This window comes from Physella acuta, unplaced genomic scaffold (assembly GCF_028476545.2).
Source record: "Physella acuta isolate Inbredline_101_S28 unplaced genomic scaffold, ASM2847654v3 ptg000111l, whole genome shotgun sequence".
Classification (NCBI taxonomy): domain Eukaryota; kingdom Metazoa; phylum Mollusca; class Gastropoda; family Physidae; genus Physella; species Physella acuta.
In genome coordinates this window covers 57,254-77,064 of record NW_026731631.1, presented here as the reverse complement: position 1 = coordinate 77,064, position 19,811 = coordinate 57,254, and the positions used below count along the sequence as shown (strand labels likewise).

General features: G+C 35.9%; 1 long non-coding RNA gene and 1 other non-coding gene across 2 annotated transcripts; both read right to left on the bottom strand.

Annotated features, from left to right (window-relative positions):
• Positions 1-2,637: 2,637 nt before the first annotated feature.
• Positions 2,638-4,109, bottom strand: LOC131934548 (uncharacterized). The gene is made up of 3 exons (XR_009385805.1): positions 4,015-4,109; positions 3,670-3,727; positions 2,638-3,431 (listed from the first exon to the last, which is right to left on the bottom strand). It is a non-coding gene; the product is annotated as an uncharacterized LOC131934548 (long non-coding RNA).
• Positions 4,110-17,070: 12,961 nt separating this feature from the next.
• Positions 17,071-17,142, bottom strand: Trnah-gug (transfer RNA histidin (anticodon GUG)). Its single transcript has one exon. It is a non-coding gene; the product is annotated as a tRNA-His (tRNA).
• Between the last annotated feature and the right edge of the window lie 2,669 nt (positions 17,143-19,811).

Here is a 19,811-nt window from a genome sequence, read left to right as displayed (position 1 = left end):
CTGGATTCCCCTCTGGATTCTGGGCTCATAATCGTATAATCGTATAATGAGAAAAATCGAACCCTCCCAGGGTGCCACACTTAAGAATTTTTTTCTTTCTCGAAACCCTTTTCACCAACTCCCCAAAATTTTATGACTCTCGTACGAACAGTGTCAAATTGCATCTGGCTTTTATTTTTATGGAGAAAAATTGCATTGCTTCCTGTCAGAGACCCCAGATCGAATGGGGCGCCAAAAGGGGTAGACAATTTTTAAAAAATCCTCATTCTTCAGTAAAATTTAAGAAAACAGATTTATACATGACTGATATCCTCAATTATTTTATATAGGGGAGTGTATGTAGGGATGGGCGCCTTTTTGCCAGCGTTTGAATAGGGTTGGCACAACATTGATAGTTCGCCCCGGGCGCCGGAATAGGTTGCTACGCCTCTGCTTCCTGCTAGGGCGCCGCCCTGGCGAAATCTTTCCGGGGGGGGGGGGGGGCGTGCTGACACTGTTAAAAGTATATATTATTTCTATATAAATTCCGTTTCGTTCGGGGGTGGGGGAGGTCGATAGACTTTCTTCGGGGGGGTGGGGGGGGGGGGGCTCTGCTTTCCCCCCCCCCCCCCCCCCCCCCCCCCCCCCCCGAATAGATTCCTGGAAAAAACTCTGTTCACAAAGTTTTATGGCGATCCGATGAAAAAGATGTAGTAATTCATATAGGACAAACAGATAAAAAAAAACATACTTTCATTTCTATAAATATAAATAGATATATACTTTAACTAGTGTCCGCATACCCGCACCCGGAAACTTAGTCACAATTTTCTTTGTTACATTTGAACCCTTTAGGTTAATCAATATTAACAAAATTGAACAAGATGCAACAAATACAGTTAACCAAGAAAATGAACAAGTAAAATTCACGTTATCTTTTTATTGTTTTTAGATATAGAGTAGTAACAGACTACCTACAGGTCCTAACTCGCGACGAGGTACACATTTGTATTAAAACACAGATCTAAGACATTTTCCATTTAGGTGGGTTTTGCAGTTCAGTGGTTTCTTAAGTCGTGGACAAGTGATTGCGCTTATCTCTGTTGAGTAGCTATGTATTCTGTCCTATGTTAGACACATTTGTAAATATCTGTCACAATATGGGCATAGAGATGATATAACGATAGCTTATCTTTGCGGACGACGCTAAACTTTGGCATCGACACCACGGCCTACAAGTTCAAATTCGGTCCTTCAGAAATGTTTGAAGTCTCTCGATTAAAACTACTTTTCTCTTTTATGTGCATACTGACCACATCACATGTATTTGTTCTGAAAGTCTAAAAACAGAGGCACAAATATATCGTCTAGACTTGTGAGGTCTACAGATTAGGTATTTTGGCAGTTATCTAAGCCCTTGCCTGTTCTGACTCAAAGCCTATCGACGCCTTGCGTAACATGGGATTGGGTTTTTAAGGCGGCATAAAGCTTTATGTTCTTCCTTTTTGAGTACACTAGATTAAAAACTAACGTTTTCAGATGCCTAAAGATGTTTAACCACTAATTTATCAGAATAATGGGTCAAGATTTCAATTCTTGGTTTTGGGACACGTTAGTTGCCGGGGTTGAGCTAATGTCGAGAGCATAAGGACTGTACCTTGATGCGGGCGTTTTATTTGTTGCCCATCGTAATAATTGGATGGTTGATGGGGCTTCTTCAAGGGTTTGATTTGCCGTAATGTTAATAATATCATGCATGTGAGGCTTTTGTAAGAAGAAAATGCGTTAAAACACTTTTTAGTTATGCTTTTTTAAAAATAGGCCTATATTTTACGACAATATAGGCCCTAATTGTAATGAGCAATAAAATGAATTTAAACAACTTTAGAATACACCTGTTTCGGCTAACATGAATGTTATTCTTCAAACTAGTAATGTTAAACGTGTCTTTTTCGCATTTTCGACTTATAAGCAATACAGTAAATTCCGATATCGTCCATATGCATACAAGCAATGGCGTAGGCGAGGAGGGGTTTAATAGTAATTTAATAATGATACTTTCTTAACCCTGTAATGGACATCATGTTTGGTACCTTGCCCCCGGCAACTGGGTGGATTTGGATTACACACAAGTTTTACTTCATAGTAAATGGCTTCAGTTTTAATTATTGGAGTTGGTAGCAACATTGACACAGTTGAAGGTATTCAGAACAAGGTGGCCAGGAGAAATCACATTAATTAGTATAAAATTTACCATTACTAACAATAGTCCCTACTTAATTGTTTAATGTTGCTGGATATTAAGCTTGGTAGGTATTTATGTTTATTAATTTGAACAGAAACAAAAAAAAAGGGATTCCCAAACAAAGTTTTATTTTTCAGAAATAAAGAAAATGATACAAAACAATAAAGAACAGTTTTCAAAAGAATTTGTATAAAAGTAATTATTATAAAATAGGAATATAGTATTGCATAAATAAAAATAAAATACTTGACACAAACAATATGAGGAATATTTTTTATCAGAGAAGAGAAAAATATATGATGTAATTTGAAAATAATAATGTACAGAATGTAGCTTTTGCAGATTAAAATGAAAATTCTCATGCCTATATAATTTATTGAGTAAATGAAGCAAGACCCAAAAGGCTAGGCTAAATAATATGCATGGGACAGGCATTGAAAACTACAAATTGCATATAGTGAAGGTTACCCTATTTTATTGGCTATATCCACCAAAGATTTATGGCTTTATTACCTGCCTGTAAAATTGGTAAGGAAAAAGTGAAGTAATGTTAACTTTTTATGGCAGGCCAACTACAGGCTGTGTTCTGGGAACATGTCATCTGTAAGGGGCATTGTTCTCGGCACATGTTGTCATTTTTTGTGTTCTCTGCACATGTTGCCATTTTGTGTGTTCTGGGAACATGTTGCCATTTTGTGTGTTCTGGGCACATAATGACATTTTTTGTGTTCTGGGAACATGTTGCCATTTTGTGAGTTCATGGAACATGTTGACATTATTTGGCTGTGTTCTGGGAACATGTTGCCATTTTGTGTGTTCTGGGAACATGTTGCCATTTTGTGTGTTCTGGGAACATGTTGACATTATGTGGCTGTGTTCTGGGAACATGTTTGTTTCATTTTTAAATATTATAATAAAACATTTTTAGAAATTCTATATTAGGAATTGTGTATATATATAAATTTATATATTTAATAAGACAATTGGATGAATTATAATAAACAGCAAAAATGATTCAAATAAGTTTAGAAGTATTTGGCTTGATGTCCCAACAGTGAACTGTATTCCGAGCTTGTTTCCCTAGTGATAACCCATCTTTTTTGTGCCACCCTTTCAATCAAATATCCAGCTTTTTCTTGGCCTGTATCATAATGCTGGTCATAGACTTGCTTGATTTGTGTATCACAATATGATTTTGAATGTTCTTCTGTAAATGAAATAAAGACAAAATATTTTGATATATTCTTTTGTGGAACTAGCAAGAGAAATACATTACAAATTTATATTACTATCTCTACTATTTCTTTACTATAACTAATTACTTTGAAAAGATAAAGCACTGAACATGATGAATAACAAGAAACAAACATTATCAGCAAAGATTATAGATTTAAAATTGTGTTCATTCATATTGAAGATTAATGAAGTAGACTATCAATATTTACCCTCTTGATGGCTGATACTTTGATTTGATGTCTTTACTTTAAGCTTACACATCAGTCTCTGTGTGGTAAAATATGAAAAAATATGCTTCAATAAAACTGTTTCAGTATATTAATTACATTAGATAAGTACATAGTTTTGAGCTCTATAACAATATGTGTTTCAATTATCATTCAAATATAATACCCTCTATGTTGTACAACTCACTGATTTATTAGAATTTAAGAAAAGACAATAATTAATCAAATATTTTGGATTAAAATCCATTATATTTATTATAACATATAATGCTATCTCTTGCTATAATAATTATTTTTTAAAATGGGTTATGCCTATAGTACAGTTACCTGAGGATGAAACTAGGCACAGTGTATAGTCCATGTAGACTGTTTAATATCTCTTGTAATTGAATTATGAAATCTGGATGGCCAAACCCACACTCATAGTCCTGAAAAGCAATTTACACATAGATTAGCAAGAATATCTCACAAATTATTAAATTAAAGCTAACCCCCAGTAGCGTACGCAGGGGGGGAGCAGGGGGAGCGGCCGCTCCCCCTCTGGCCATTTTCAGCAAAGTGGCGCCTTTTTGGAAACTTTTTAAACTCAAAGTTTTAAACAATGATATTTGTTAAAAAATATTTTTGGTCGGGACATCTATGTAAATCACAAGATTTCTTTTTCATGCAGCAATTAAGCATTATTCTACTAGTCTAGTAGTGTCTACGTTTACAACACGTATTAACAGCTGCTTCAGTTTGCCATTCTAAAAATAACCATTACGATGCATTGCAATGTTTAAAAAACCTCTACAGGTAGTACCACTTGGTAAGAGGGGTGTTAAGTTTAAGGCAACTGTATAATGTCTTTGCTTACGAATAATTGAATTAGAAAATGTTATACATAAAACTTCACAGATAATTACTTTATATATACAATTGAATCGTGTGATTAATTAAAAAAAAATTACAATACAGAAACAAATACAACTGCTGTGGCACATCTATTTAAATTTACTTATGAGCAAACTGCGTAGTGTTGGGGAAATTTTGACACGGTCAACAACGTCACAAGGATGAAGTAGTAGTATTCTTACAGTTTGGGCGATAGTGATCACGATTACAAATTATATGAAACAGTTACAACCCCCCTCCCCCATGGACCCCTCTGTAAAAAAAAATATTGTCGTAATACCACTGCTATTTATTTAAATCTATTCCTGTAATATATATTTGTGTAATTTATATGTATCTTTAGAACAGTCATCTAAAAACTGACGCTATGTTCACTCTGAGTTGGTTATCTCCCCCCCCCCCCCCTCCACATCCACACCTCACCACAACAATTGTGTAGAGCGACATTAATGTCACACCTAGGTATACACTGGGTTGGATAATTGACCTAAATTGACCGGACAGTGGTGAATGAAGTTGAACCCACCCACCCACCCCCCAACCCACCCCGAACTGATCTGCTACGTACATGTAGAAAAACGCGTAATGATGTACCCAAGTACCATGCCGCCAGAAAATTAGCTTTTTAAACGTAAAACTCTGTGAATATTGTTTTTGCAATTACCAGTAAAAAAGGTGTGTGATCAATACAGTGATCTAACCCATACCTATCACTATGTTGAAAAATGATTTTTAAAGAACACGAAGAAGCAGTAGTTAATTAAAAATATGTAATCTGAAGGAATGGCCAATAATTAGTCAAATGTAGGTTGTTATTCCGAATGTTTTTCTTTTATGTCGAAAAGCGTGGTTTTATACCAACTCTGATTTGAAAAACTTTCATTATGCTGTAATACTTTAGCATTTATGATGACGATATATTAAATTCTGATTATAGACAAAAACATTTTGAAAACACGAATAGCGTTAAACAATTTCATTATATTCTAAAGTAATTATTTATTTGTTTTGACATTTATAATTAAATGTGTAGATATATACATATTTATATTAAGAGAGTGATTATTTCCCTTATTCACTTGTCTTAAATAATTTCCCAGGAATTATTATTTAAATTTTTTTTTTTACAACAATTACAAAACAGGTTGTGTTACGTTCATTGTTTTTGGTTGTAGTGTGTATATATATTTTTTTTTTTAGATTGATACAATTTTTGTTTTGTCGGCCTACATTGTGTGTTTTTTTCTTATTTCTTCACTTCAGAGTGCTACTTTCAATTTATTATATATAATACACGTATATAGAACGTGTTAAAAATTCGGCGCCTTTTTTTGCTCTTTTCGCTCCCCCTACAACGAAAACCTGAATACGCCTCTGCTAACCCCTATTTAGTGCAATCCATCAAAGTAGTAGCATTTTGTTAAGTTGTAGAAACAATACAAAGTAATGTTTGTTCTGTGATTTACATACTTTTATAAAATACCAATCAAATTATATATATTATATATATATATATATATATATATATATATATATATATATATATATATATATATATATATATATATATATATATATATATATATATATATATATATATATATTCATTGTCTTGCTATTAAATTTATTTACTCGACTGATCTAAACTCACTTTATTTAAACATAATATAGTGGATAAGTATAGTGATTTTATTATTCAGCAATAAATAGCAGGCCTAAAAATTTTTAAATAGTAACGTTTGCGAATGAACACATTAAATTCTATGTATTTCCATTTCTATGTCTTTCCCACCTTGATGCATATTACTAACCAAGCATTAAACTATAGTCTTAAACCTGACTTTAATTACCATTTATTGGACAACCTGAACCTTTGCGATACCATGTTATAATATATTATTTTAAAAAAGAGCTTACCACTAATTACTAAAATAATTTTTTTTTAGTATTAACTGAGCCACATACTATCTGCTGCTATTGTCATCACCAGAAATCCAGTATGTTGGCAAAGATTAGTCTCTAAGTTCCCTACAAACTCTTTCCTCTCGAGTGCGGAAAACACTGAAATCATTAATCATTATTTCATTATGCCTAATATTTTAAAGGTAGTATTAAAGTAGTACTAAATAGTACGAGTCTTAGTTACTATAGGTCTAATGATAATTATTATTGTGTATGCTTACATGCTTTAAGTTTTATGCACAATATTGGTATATAATATATAGTGTATAGTATATAGCCTAAGCTATAGAGTATATAGGCCTAGAAGCCTAAATATAACAGCAGCTTGAATAATGCTCATTAGCATGCATTCACTATAAACTATAAAGATAAACAAATATTTCAATTTAATTTAATTATAACTAATAATAGTAAATAGACTTTTTTCTTGTGGTAACAAATTTAAAGTATGGCATTACAGTTATAGTATAGTATAGGCCTACTAGATTCTATATTTAAGTATGTGGGCTTTTCATTCCAATGCACCACAATAGATACCACACATGATCAAGCTGGACCTCTGATCTAAAGATTTAATAATTGGGCCTAACAAACAGTGAAACTACAATAAAAATCATGTAAATTACTAATTTAACCTTCTTACCTCCGCTTCTCTAGATCTAGATCTAGATGGGTTTTCTTTTTATGCAGCCGTATGATTAGATTCTAGACTATATTCTAATAAAATTGAAATAACTACTAACCAGAACACTAGATCTAAATTTCTATATTCTATGCAATATTTATTAAACCTATAGGCCTAATATTTATTTTAAATTCCTATGCGATGTGTCGTGAACTGTAGGTTTCATGTTATTTTTTAATGGCGGAAATCAGTTTAAAATTTCGTTTCCTTCCTTTTGTTATTCTATTTATAGATTCAAAATGCTTAGAGTCGGAGCAATTATCATTGAATTAGTCGGCTGATCCATACAGGAAGTGCTGGTATATCTATTTGTTACTCAGTGATCAGATCATTGACAGAGACAGTGATAGCCATTCGCATGGGGTCTCTCTCTCTCTCTCTCTCTCTCTCTCTCTTTGTCCACATGGTGAGGGGTTCAAACTATAGCACAGCTGATGTCTCTCTCTTTGTCCACAACAGTATTAGGCTACATGGCATGTTCAGCAATACATGAAGAACTTAAAGATACGGACTTTTGTTGAAAATAATATGGTGGATGTTTTAAATATATAAACAAAATTTTATTTAAAGAAAAAATAAAGGCATATTCGAATGAAGAAACACAAGCAACCGGAAAAGTGTTTATTGTTGTGGCAAGAATGCAATAATTTACAATGACATCACATGCCACATGTTTAAACTACGGAAAGAACACAAAACTAATGGCGTCATCTTCCAATTTTAGAATACAAAGAAATGAACTATTTCATTCAAATTTGATTTAGATTTACTTATCAAGAAGTACGCTGTGAAATGTATTCAATTTTCGTGGCCTTAACTAATACAAATTACTTTTTAAAAAAAAAACATAAATACCACTGAAGAGCCGGGTTCTTAACGAAATCATTTAAGTCTCTTATTCAGTGTGTGCATTTAATATGGTGTTGTGTTGAATAAGAATGTATAATAGACTAAACGGTATCCTTGGATAACTGGGTTTCGGGGGTTATCCATAAATATGATGACGTTTGTTTGACGAATTTTATCGTTTCCCTCCCCTCCCTATCGTCACGAAAAACCTGACCCCATATTAAAAAAGACATCACGCCTCAGACATTTTTGTCTTTTAAAAACACCGATTTCTGCTGAGCATGGATCTGATCACACTATCCCTTTACATGCTTAGGTCACAAAACAGGTCAACTCTACTTCACCTGTCCAGTGTCCCGCCAACGCAGACATTTTTTTCTTTTAAAACACCGATTTCTGCTGCAAACGGGCGTATTGTTAAAGCTATAGAAAATTTAGCTTTATAATGCATTAAACTTTTGAATGGGCAACATGATCTCGCATAGAAGACGCCATGGTTGTTGGCCAAAAACAAGTTAATAAAAAGTCTAGTGACAATTTAAGCGCAATTTCCTTGTTATCCATAACAATTTTAAATCGAGATAAATCATATATTCAGCAACGGTGCCCAAATATTAAAACGTTTATATCAGTATTTGACTATGATTAAAACCCGCCCTCTTGTTTGTAAACATTAGCACGTGGAAAAAAAACGAGCGACGCGTAGCTCGCCTCTCTCTCTCCCTTGCCGCGCGCAGTGACGCGAACGATCCCACGTCGCGACAGGCTAGCCTCCCGTATCAGTCGAAAAAAAGGGGGGGAAAGCCTACACGATGCTCAGTTTAAAAAAGTAGTAATTAATTTTTTGTGACCGAACGAAAGGATATTTTTGAAAACTTTCTTCGGCAATATTGTTCTAAATTATGGCAGGAATCGATTGGTAAATGTTTCAAGTCGCTAAGTGGTCTTGTTGCCGAGATATGGGCCAAAAACTGCATTTTTTAAAGGTTTTTTGGCTTTTCCGGAAAATCCAGGAAGGAATTCCGGGAATTTATTTAGCCCACATTCATCCTCGGAACTTGCTTAACATATTTGCTTTGGAACTAGTCCTCGATATTGCTTCGTTGAGGAGGAGATACGACTTAAAGCTGCGGACATCCATCCATCCATCCATCCATCCATCCATCCATCCATCCATCCATCCATCCATCCATCCATCCATCCATCCATCCATCCATCCATCCATCCATCCATCCATCCATCCATCCATCCATTCCCAGAAATGACGAGTTAATAATCGCAATTCTCCAGAGTGGAAATTGCGCTAAAAATAATCATGTGACGTAACTGTGAGTGAAGTCATTGTTATGAACTTTTATAAATAAAGTGGTGTATCTACCAATGAATATATCTCACCACAATATTTCAACCCATACCTCACCACATCATTCAACTCATAGACTAATACCTCACCACATCATTCAACTCATAGACTAATACCTCACCACATCATTCAACCCAATACCTCACCACATCATTCAACCCAATATCTCACCAACCCATTTTTCCAATACCTCACTACATCATTTAACCCAATATGATCTCACCGCATCATTAAGCGCCAAGAGATGCTGCGTGAACTCTGTCTCAAACTTCTGCCTGCGTGGGCCAGTCAGGGTAAGAAAATGGTGGACCACATGACAGGCATCAAGGCTGTGAATGCTCAGATTCTTCAAGAAACAGCACATGGCGATGTTCTGTAGAGGGTTGATGTTGCCACACAGCACCAAAGTGCCGGAGAAGTCCACAAGAGACCTGATTTAACGTCTTTAAGATTATAACACCCTCTGTTAAAAATGTATTACTTGGTGTATTTTCCTACTGACTATGTACATGGAAAAACTCTAAACACGTTATAAATACGTTATTCTATAATATACATGTTAGTTAAACTTATAAAATAGAATACGCAGATATACTGACCCAAAAGAAATATAATTTATACAGAAAATATATACTTTTACTATAGTTTTATCATTGAGTAAGTTAAAACTTTTTCTTTTATTTCCGCTGGAGCTAAGCCAAATCCAGATAGAAAACCAGCCAAGTATTCTGTCGAAAATGCCTTATTAACTTTATCTGTGTAACGTCGGGAAATCAATGCCAGACGCAAACAACTGCATCTTGTTGATGGCTTGCTACACCGTCAACTGGATGCAGAAGTTCAGCGTCTTAGCAGTTTAACATCCTCCGCTACACAGATATAGATAAGGCACTTTCGCCACCGTGGAAACGGGAAAATACGAGGCCTTACATTTCGTGACCTTCATACTCGCCCCAACGGACCTTCTGGCAAATTAATTTTACTGATATTTCTAAATATATGTAATCTGACGGACCTTAAAGAAAACATTCTACTTTAATTAAGTATTTTAAATGACGTCATTTTTAGGACGTGCTTTATAAAGAAATAAACCGGGGGGTGTTCTCCCCTAAACTTTCTCGAATGTTCTTTTATAACACTACGGGGGGTGGCAACTCGGGATATAGACACTATTAGTAATCAATTTTTAATTACTCAAACGTTTTAAAATAGATTAGAATCTCGTAGAAAAAAGAATTGCGCACCAAGTGAATGCCAAACAAAATGCGGAATATTATTGCTACTTTATAAATTCACATGCATTTTTTGAGAAATCCGAAATAGCGAAAATTACTACTACCGGTCAACAGAAATTACTCAAAATTTGACAGAAGGCAGAGAATTAGATCTTTTACGTATATGTGAGATTTCATTTATCTATCTAAAATAATACTCAAGGCATTTGAAAAATTGAAAGTAGAATAAGTTTCAATTCCGGTTATAGGAAATCGCTGAAAAGTTAATACAGACAAAGCTTTCGCCATTGTTTGCTTTTCAAGTTGATAAATCAACAGACGTGAGTTCATGTTCGCAGTTGCTGGTCTTTGTTTATATTCGTTCAGATGATAGCAAAGAAGAGTTGCTATTTTGTGAAGATAGCATTGAGAAAATAAAAACGTTTTTTTTTTTTAAACTGGATGATTAAAACGGGTTAAAATGGCTGTGGCGGTTTGTACGGATGGTGTGCCATCTATGTTTAGGTCAAAATCGGGCTTTCCCGAAAACATAAAAGATTTAGCTCCCTAACCACTGCCCAATCGCCATCAAGACTCTATTGCTAGTTTAAGTCGTAAATTATATAAAATCTGGAGCCTTCAAAGAACTGAGCAAAGAAATTAAATAGATCACGAGGATCTGCTTTTCTACACAGCAGTACGCTGGCTGTCAAACGAAATGTTGTGAATCGTGCTTTTTAATTGAAATCTGAAATCAAATTGTTCTTGGAAGTGCAAAGGAAACAAGACATTTTGGTATACTTAAAACGACATAGAGTGGTTGGAGAGAGTATCATACCTAGCAGATGTGTTCGAACATCAACATAAGCTTAACCTGAAGCTTCAGGGAAAATGAACGAATATTATCACTTTCCATGATAATCTCGGGGCATTTTTATCAAAGCTGCAAAATCGACGAAGAAAATAAATCTTGGAAATATTGTAAATTTAAGAAACTCTGCAGTGTGGTAGATGAATCTAGATGAATGGTATAGTTCATTATAGCCTATAAAATGGACTTCATCTCTCACAAGCAAAATAAATGTAATAGATTTTTAATAGTAAAGACTCTCCACTAGATTATTAAATTGCGTGTTTTGCTGTTAGCGAAGAGGATGTTGAAATAGGACAAGAAATACTTTCACACTGACTTAAATCTAAGCAAGTTTTATAGAAATTCTATTAATAACGATTAAATAATAATATCAGTAACAAGTTATACTTAACCGACGATATCTATATACATTCATATTTCTAAATCTTAGCAAGATCATTAACAGAAGTATTTTAAAAAACTACTTACAACAGTATTAATATGGCAATCCTAAATTAAAAGTTGTGATATTTAATTTTAAGCTTATTCATTCTCCCATGGAGAATTAAAATGTTCCTTCATTGAATACACAGGGACGGAATTGATTTTTTTCCTGTATGGAATGGGAATTCCCTTTACATCAAGGTCTTCCTCTTCTATCCAATCTACACTCTCACCGTTAATTTCATTGGCAATTATAACCATCAGTGCACGTTGGCGACGTGCAGCAACTCTCAGAGGCCTGATGCGCTGTAATGGCACAATTGATGATTCCTGTTTGTGAGTTAAAGAATGATTGCGCAGCATAACCAATGAAGAGAAGTATGAATGACACTTCTTACAAACCCTGTCGCTGATCACGGATTGAACAGACGGACAATACAAATCATAAGGGATTGTGCGATAAGGATTTGAAGAGCGGGAAAGGATTTCATCCACTTTTATACTTTGAGCAACAAAAAGATATGGAAATTTATGTGAAGAGCCATCTGTTGAACGCTCAGGTATTGTTAGTCCACAGTTTGTTTGGGCGACTGGTAAAGGTGGAGGAAGAAATCTATCAGTTATTACGCTGAAATACGAGCTTCTTGGCTTTGAGCAACATTTACCATCCATGCATTTAACGATCTGAGTCAAATACTGGCTAGTTCTCACATGAATATCATGCCAACGCTGATCTTTTGAGAGCAGAGAAGTTTCAAGGAGTTCAGACTCTTCTGGATCTATGTATGCTGCCACTGTAGGAAATGTATCCACTGTCAAGTGTGACCATATTTCTGCCAAAGTGTTTCCGGCAAACTGAAAATTCTTCTTCTCTAAATCTGTGTCTATTGTGACTCCACTTTCATCCGAATGACTGCCGTAGTGGTCATGGGGTAAAACTAATCCTGTGAGCTCATTGCTAAGTGGCGCCATTTTTCTTTCAACCCTATTAAATGCACTTCTTCCTGGTGCATTTGTAGCAATGAACAAACCATCATAGTTCTGATTGAGAAAGGGGCGTACCGCAACTTTGATCACCTTTTGATACCTAGGATTTTCGTCTGGGCCACCATCAACCGTCAACACTAATATTGGTTTAACAATTTTATCCACACCGCTCTTTGTGATATCATCAAATTCATGTAAAGTAAGTAATTTTTTTCAAAATCAAGTCCATGACTAAGCGCTGTGGATGAGGAATGTTTACCAGATCTGATTGATATGTATGTTGGGCCGGAGTATCCAACAGCTTCTCGATTTCCCAAGGCGTTGGGCTGAATTTTTTTCCCTGCATAAACTGAAGGGATCAGCTTATGTCCAGCAGCCACAACCAGTCATGGCCAGGCAAGCTCACCCTGTATTCCATGTGCATGAGCAATGGACTCTGTTTTTTAGCTGCTGTCAACCCAAGCGGAACGCGGGCCTTGTCATCTTGACTTATAAAGCATACCTCATTCGGTCCAAGCATGGAAGCTAACTCTTCTAGGTGATGCAGTGTTGCCGCTGTAAACAAGCGATCAATGTGATTTGCATGGCAATCGTTTTGCGCTCTTATCAGTTTTACTGGGACTGTCGATACATGTTGTTGCCGTTCATGAGAAGAAGTACGTCTTGGCAACAGTCGAAGGTACAGCCCACTTCTACTAATTATAAACCCATCCTGTTTTAACTGATCAGTTAGCTGATCTAATGTTTTAATAGTCCTGTAGACTTCGTTCTGCCTCCTCTCGTGTGATGCTGATCCATGCATAGCAATGTTTATGATAGTTTCCAATAAAGAAGATTGATCTTCTTCAATCCTTGGCCTGCCAGAATTAGATCTAACATTCAAAGTGGCGCGTAGCCCCGGATTCTCTTCAAACAAAGCATTCAGTTTTCTTTTCTTTTCATTTCGAGCTTTCTGAGATCTTATTTGATCAGATATCTTCCTCTTTAGCTTTTTTTCCAAATCACTCTTTTTCTGTTTCTTTTCTTTAAGCTCCATGTTCTGTTCCTGCGTTAACATTCCGCGAGTTTGTCGCGCATACAAGCCAACTAGATCAGAATTCAGAATCTCAATCTCTGATTGTAAGTTTATCTGGACTGTAGCCTGCTTAGATATTGATGGTTTGCTGGTAGAGGGTTTGAAATCACTGACTTCATGAGCATCGTTCACTTTTTCATCTGACTTCAGTGACTTATTAGTATTAGGTATTTCTTTTGCCAAATCATAGGGTGTTTTCTTATTTGTAGATGTAGATACAGATGTTTGTTTGGCCGAAAACGTCAAAAGTGAGCCTTTTTTAGCGGCAGCAATTGCTTTTAACTCTTGCAGCCAGACCTCCGCTTTCGAGTGAAGATCTAAATCGCTTTTTAGTTGAGTCCACTTTTCAACGACTTCTTCTTGGCAAATCTTTTTACTCTTTTTAGGATGTGCCAGCAAGTAGGCATCAAAAATACATTGGAACATTTTATTTTTATCCATCATTAACTGTCGATTTTTAAGCAGTATATATGAGATTATTAGATCTACCTTTCAATTGAAAAGCCTCACACAGACAAAGTTGATTCAGCAAGACACGTGTAGGCCTATTTAAGTTGATCTAATAAACACGCATCACAAGCTGACCCTACACACATCCGCTTTTTTTTGGCCGCACCTACAAAAATCACGTGATCTCGACCTTGGAACTGATCGTACTAGTAATTTTTCCACTAGATCGTTCTTCTTCTTCTTTTCTTCTTCTTCGTTCTTAATTATTAGTGTTGAAGGGGATCGAGATTTATCTGCCAGTGGATCGTTCAACAAGCATGAGCTATCGGCATGAACACCATGATGTAAGGGAGACAAGGCGTGTCATCAAGGGCAAGAGTCGCAGTCCTAAGTGTGAACATAAGTTTTTAAATAAAATATTCGGAAAACGGGGTTTAAAGTTTTATTATGACTGCCCTACTCTGTAAACTTCAAAGAATAGCAAGCATTACACTGATACCCATGCCTCACCCTCACTAGTTGATACGCTTCCGACCTTTATTCATATAGCAGTATTGACAAATTTGCATATACGGCAGTCTACTACACAACACACATCAAATTATAGGGCAATTTAATTAGAACAAATATATATTTCACAATCTTTTGACAACTTAGAAGTATCGCAACCAATGTAAAAAAATTATTTAGTATGTTTATTTTTCTAAAAAACTAAAAAAATGCATGTTAATCAATTCGTGGAATTAAGACAACGTGACGTCACACTGTCTCTACCCCCCCCCTCCCCCTCGTCACACATCGTCACAAAAGTCTGAACCCCCTCCCCCCCTAGGCGTGTGACGTCATTTATGGACGACCCCTAATGATATAGGTTGGCGTTAACAAAAACTTAACCGCGAATGTTTAGTAAATATCATGCAATTTCACTCATGATATTAAAACAGTTATGAAGAGTAGTTCCTATTGAAAGTCTTATTTTAGTGCTTATTAATTTCCATACTAATTTCGGCTTTTTAATTCTACTAGACTACCCGTCATCCGTTGGATAACTGTGGGTCATCCATAAAAAAACATCACGTCTGTCACTCAGAGGCGTAGCGACCCTTCCCGGTGCCCAGGGACAAACTTTTCTATTTGAACCTCCCCCCCCCCGCCCCCCCCCCCCCCGGCAAGATTTCGATATGCACCCCCCTCAAACTTTCGATGTGCACCACCCCCCCCCCTCAAGATTTCGATTTGCACCCCCCCTCAAACCTTCGATTTGCACCCTCCTCAACCTTTCTATTTATTTTTCCAACCCATTTTGGCGTCCCCTAAGGTCGGCGCCCGGGGACATATGTACCCCCCCCCCCCGCCCCCACCCCCCTCGCTACGCTACTGAAGTGTCACTTATCGTCACAAAAAACAGACCCCACATTCAAACATATGTTTTTTATCTTTTAAAAACACCGAAAACAACGATTTCGGACTATCCCTTCATATATTGACGTCACAGGTGACTTACTCAACCCTACTTCACCTGCCCAGTGTCCCGCCAAGTCTCAGACAACATGTTTTTATCGTTTAAATATCGATTCCAGACGAGCATGTCTCTGACCACACTATCCCTTCATATGCTAAGGACAAACAAACAGGTGAACTCTACTTCACCTGCCCTGTGCCCCGCGAGGTCCTGATAGTCAACCTTATCATTCACATGTAGGCCTTAGGAAAAATAATTGAAAACGTTGTACAAAGAAAATAAATCTTTATACTATTACTTAAGTCATTGTTTTAAACTTTTATAATAATGTGGTTAATTTACCCATGAATATATCAATGAATTAATTAACGGCTTTAAATTAGTTTGTAATTAACAGTGTTTTTAAGAAGGAACAATATTTACCACCCAAAATACCATTTTACAGCTCTACACATAATGAAGATTCTCCCCAATAACAAATCAGAAAAACAAACAAACAAAATAAAATACTTTAAAAAAAACTTTTTAAAAAACCACGTTTTTCTTGTGGACTAAAAAGTAGAAAATAAATTTTTCTTCCGACCCTAGGGGATCTACTAATGACTGCTCGTAGATTTTGTGCTTCCTCGAGCTGTGCAGGTTCTTGTGATGACTGTTCATACATTTGATGACAAAAAACGTGGGTACGTTCACCATCAAATTTCCAAAATTCGTGTGTTGTGTGCTTTCCGCTTTAATCATAAATCTGCCCGACCCACGTTTTTTGTCATCAAAATCTACGAGCAGTCATTGGTAGATCCCCTAGGGTCGGAAGAAAAATTTATTTTCTACTTTTTAGTCAACAAGAAAAACGTGTTTTTTTTAAATTTTTTTTTAAGTATTTTATTTTCTCCTTTTTAGTCCGTTGCTACACATGAAAAACGTGGTTTTTAAAAAGTTTTTTATATAGTTTATTTTCTACTTTATCTAATGACTTGATTAAGTATGACTTGACTAAGTGTTTTTAAATACACGGACTAAAAATCTTGAGCGACCGGCGTAATTTAATTAAGCTAATTTATTTAGGTCTCTAATTGCTAGTTTTTTATGATTGCATCTGAAATTGTTATGTGAGCTTGGCAGTGCGAGACCCACAGCAGCCTACACGCCGTGACCAGGATTCGAACCTGGGTTGTCGCGGCCACAACGCGAAGTACTAACCACTATACGATCACGGCCAGCGCGCTCACGCCGAAGTAACTGTGTCAATAGGCCTCCAGTCTTGTTGGTATCTTTAGAAATCATGTCCTCAATTTTAGGGTCCTTGGGGCGTAATTTAATTAAGCTAATTTAGGTCTCTAATTGCTAGTTTTTATGATTGCATCTGAAATTGTTAGGCGAAAATAGCCTGCATGCCGAATTTCAGATCTCTAGAGCAATCAGAAGTGGGCTAATTTTCGTTGTCAATTTTAACAACAAACAAACGCGAAGCTAAGTTAAGAAAAACGTGTTAAAAATGAGTTATCAAACATCACTATTCAGCCAAAGTTAAGCCATTGTTCTAAAACTTTAAAACAAATGTGGTTAATCTACCTATGAATAAATCAATAAATTAATTAACTTCTTTAAATAAATGTGTGATTAACAGTCTGTCTGCAATAAAAAATTATTCTCTACCTACATACAGTCTGTCTGCAATAAAAAATTATTCTCTACCTACATACTATTTTACAGCCCCCCCCCCCCCCCCCCCCCCCCCCCCCATTATACAGCAGTTTCCTTACAGTAAGAAATCAGACAAACAAATAAATATTCAAACATGTAAACAAAGTTGAGTTTTAGTAGTATTATAGATGGGGGTCGCGGGTCACTTACTTTTTATAAAAGGGGGTCGCCACTCGAAAAAGTTTGGGAACCACTGTCGTATATATAAGCCTACTTGTCTTGGTATATAACAAAATTGACATTCAGTGGCGGGCATAGGGGTTGGGAGTAGAGCATAGGGGCGGGATGATCCACATCAGGGAGGGGGACCTACAACAGAGTGATTTTTTTGTTTGTTAGAAGTAAGTAAAAGTGTTATTATATTGTGTCATCTTAAAGATTCATCAAACGTCTTTAAGATTATCACACCCTCTGTTAAAAATTTATTACTTGGTGTATTTTCCTACTGACTGTGTACATGGAAAAACGCTAAACACGTTATACACACGTTATTCTATAATGTATATGTTAGTTAAACTTATAAAAATAGAATACGCAGATATACTGACCGGAGCGAATGTATAAAGTTTTATCATTGAGTAGGTTAAATTAGTTAAAAGTTTTTTTTTTTATTTCCGCTGGAGCTAAGCCAAATGCAGATAGAAATTCCAGCCAAGTATTCTGTCGAAAATGCCTTATTAACTTTATCTGTGTAACGTCGGGAAATCAATGCCAGACGCAAACAACTGCATCTTGTTGATGGCTTGCGCTACACCATCAACTGGATGCAGAAGTTCAGCGTCTATGTAGACCAACATCCTCAGCCACACAGATATAGGTAAGGCACTTTCGCCACCGTGGAAACGGGAAAATACGAGGCCTTACATTTCGTGACCTTCATACTCGCCCCAACGGACCTTCTGGCAAATTAATTTTACTGATATTTCTAAATGTATGTAATTTAGCGGACCTTAAAGAAAACATTCCACTTTAATGAAGTATCTTAACAGACGTCATTTTTAGGAGGCGCTTTATAAAGAAATAAACCGACAGAGATCTCCCCTAAACTTTCTCAAATATTCTTTTATAACACTACGGGGGATGGCAACTCAGGATATAGACACTATTGTTAATCAGTTTTTAATTACTCAAACGTTTTAAAATAGATTAGAATCTCGTATAAAAAATAATTGCGCACCAAGTGAATACCAACCAAAATGTGTATAATAGTGCGTAATTTTAATATTACTTTCATTTCAATTTAGTGAACAATTTAGTTACTATGATAGTGACGATGATAGTGACGATGATAGTAACGATGATAGTAACGACGATAGTGACAATGATAGTGACCATGATAGTAACGATGATAGTAACGATGATAGTGACGATAATAGTAACGATGATAGTAACGATGATAGTGACGATGATAGTGACTATGATAGTGACGATGAAAGTGACGATGATTGTAACGATGATAGTGACGATGATAGTGACGATGATAGCGACAATGTTAGTGATGATGATAGTGACGATGATAGATAGTGACGATGATAATAGTGACGATGATAGGGAAATTGATAGTGACGATGATGATAGTGACGATGATAGGGAAATTGAAGTTAGTGACGATGATAGTGACGACGATAAACTAATGACGTAACCCTGATTTAGTTGACGATGGGTAGCGATGATAATAGAAATGGTATTGGTACTTATCGATAATTTATTTATCAACAACACAACCTGCCCGTGGTTGGGTGTCTCTGCGCCCAGCGTGGGGCTGGGACGTTAAGATACTTACTTTATCGGGAATGGGAGGGGATACCTTGAGAGGTTGAGTTCTGTAAGAAGGGTTTGTTTATTCTGTTATCACCACAAGTGCGTTATTTGTTGTGTCTTGGTTTTTATGCACATTGGGTGAAAATAGCACATTATATACTGTATTTTTTATTGTGTAATGCATAGTAATAACATGTATGCTACTTACATAAAATGATTCTGTAATATATTGAGAATTGTGAAGTCAAGGAACTCACTCTTCTTGTATTAGTCTTATATTTATAATGTTGTTTTTGAGTGATGTTCCTTATATATATATATCTTGTGACTTCCTGTTTCCGTCATGGTGGCTGATTAAAGACTATATACATAAACATGGTTTCTATCTTCAGTGTATCATAATAGAAAATATCAATCTACG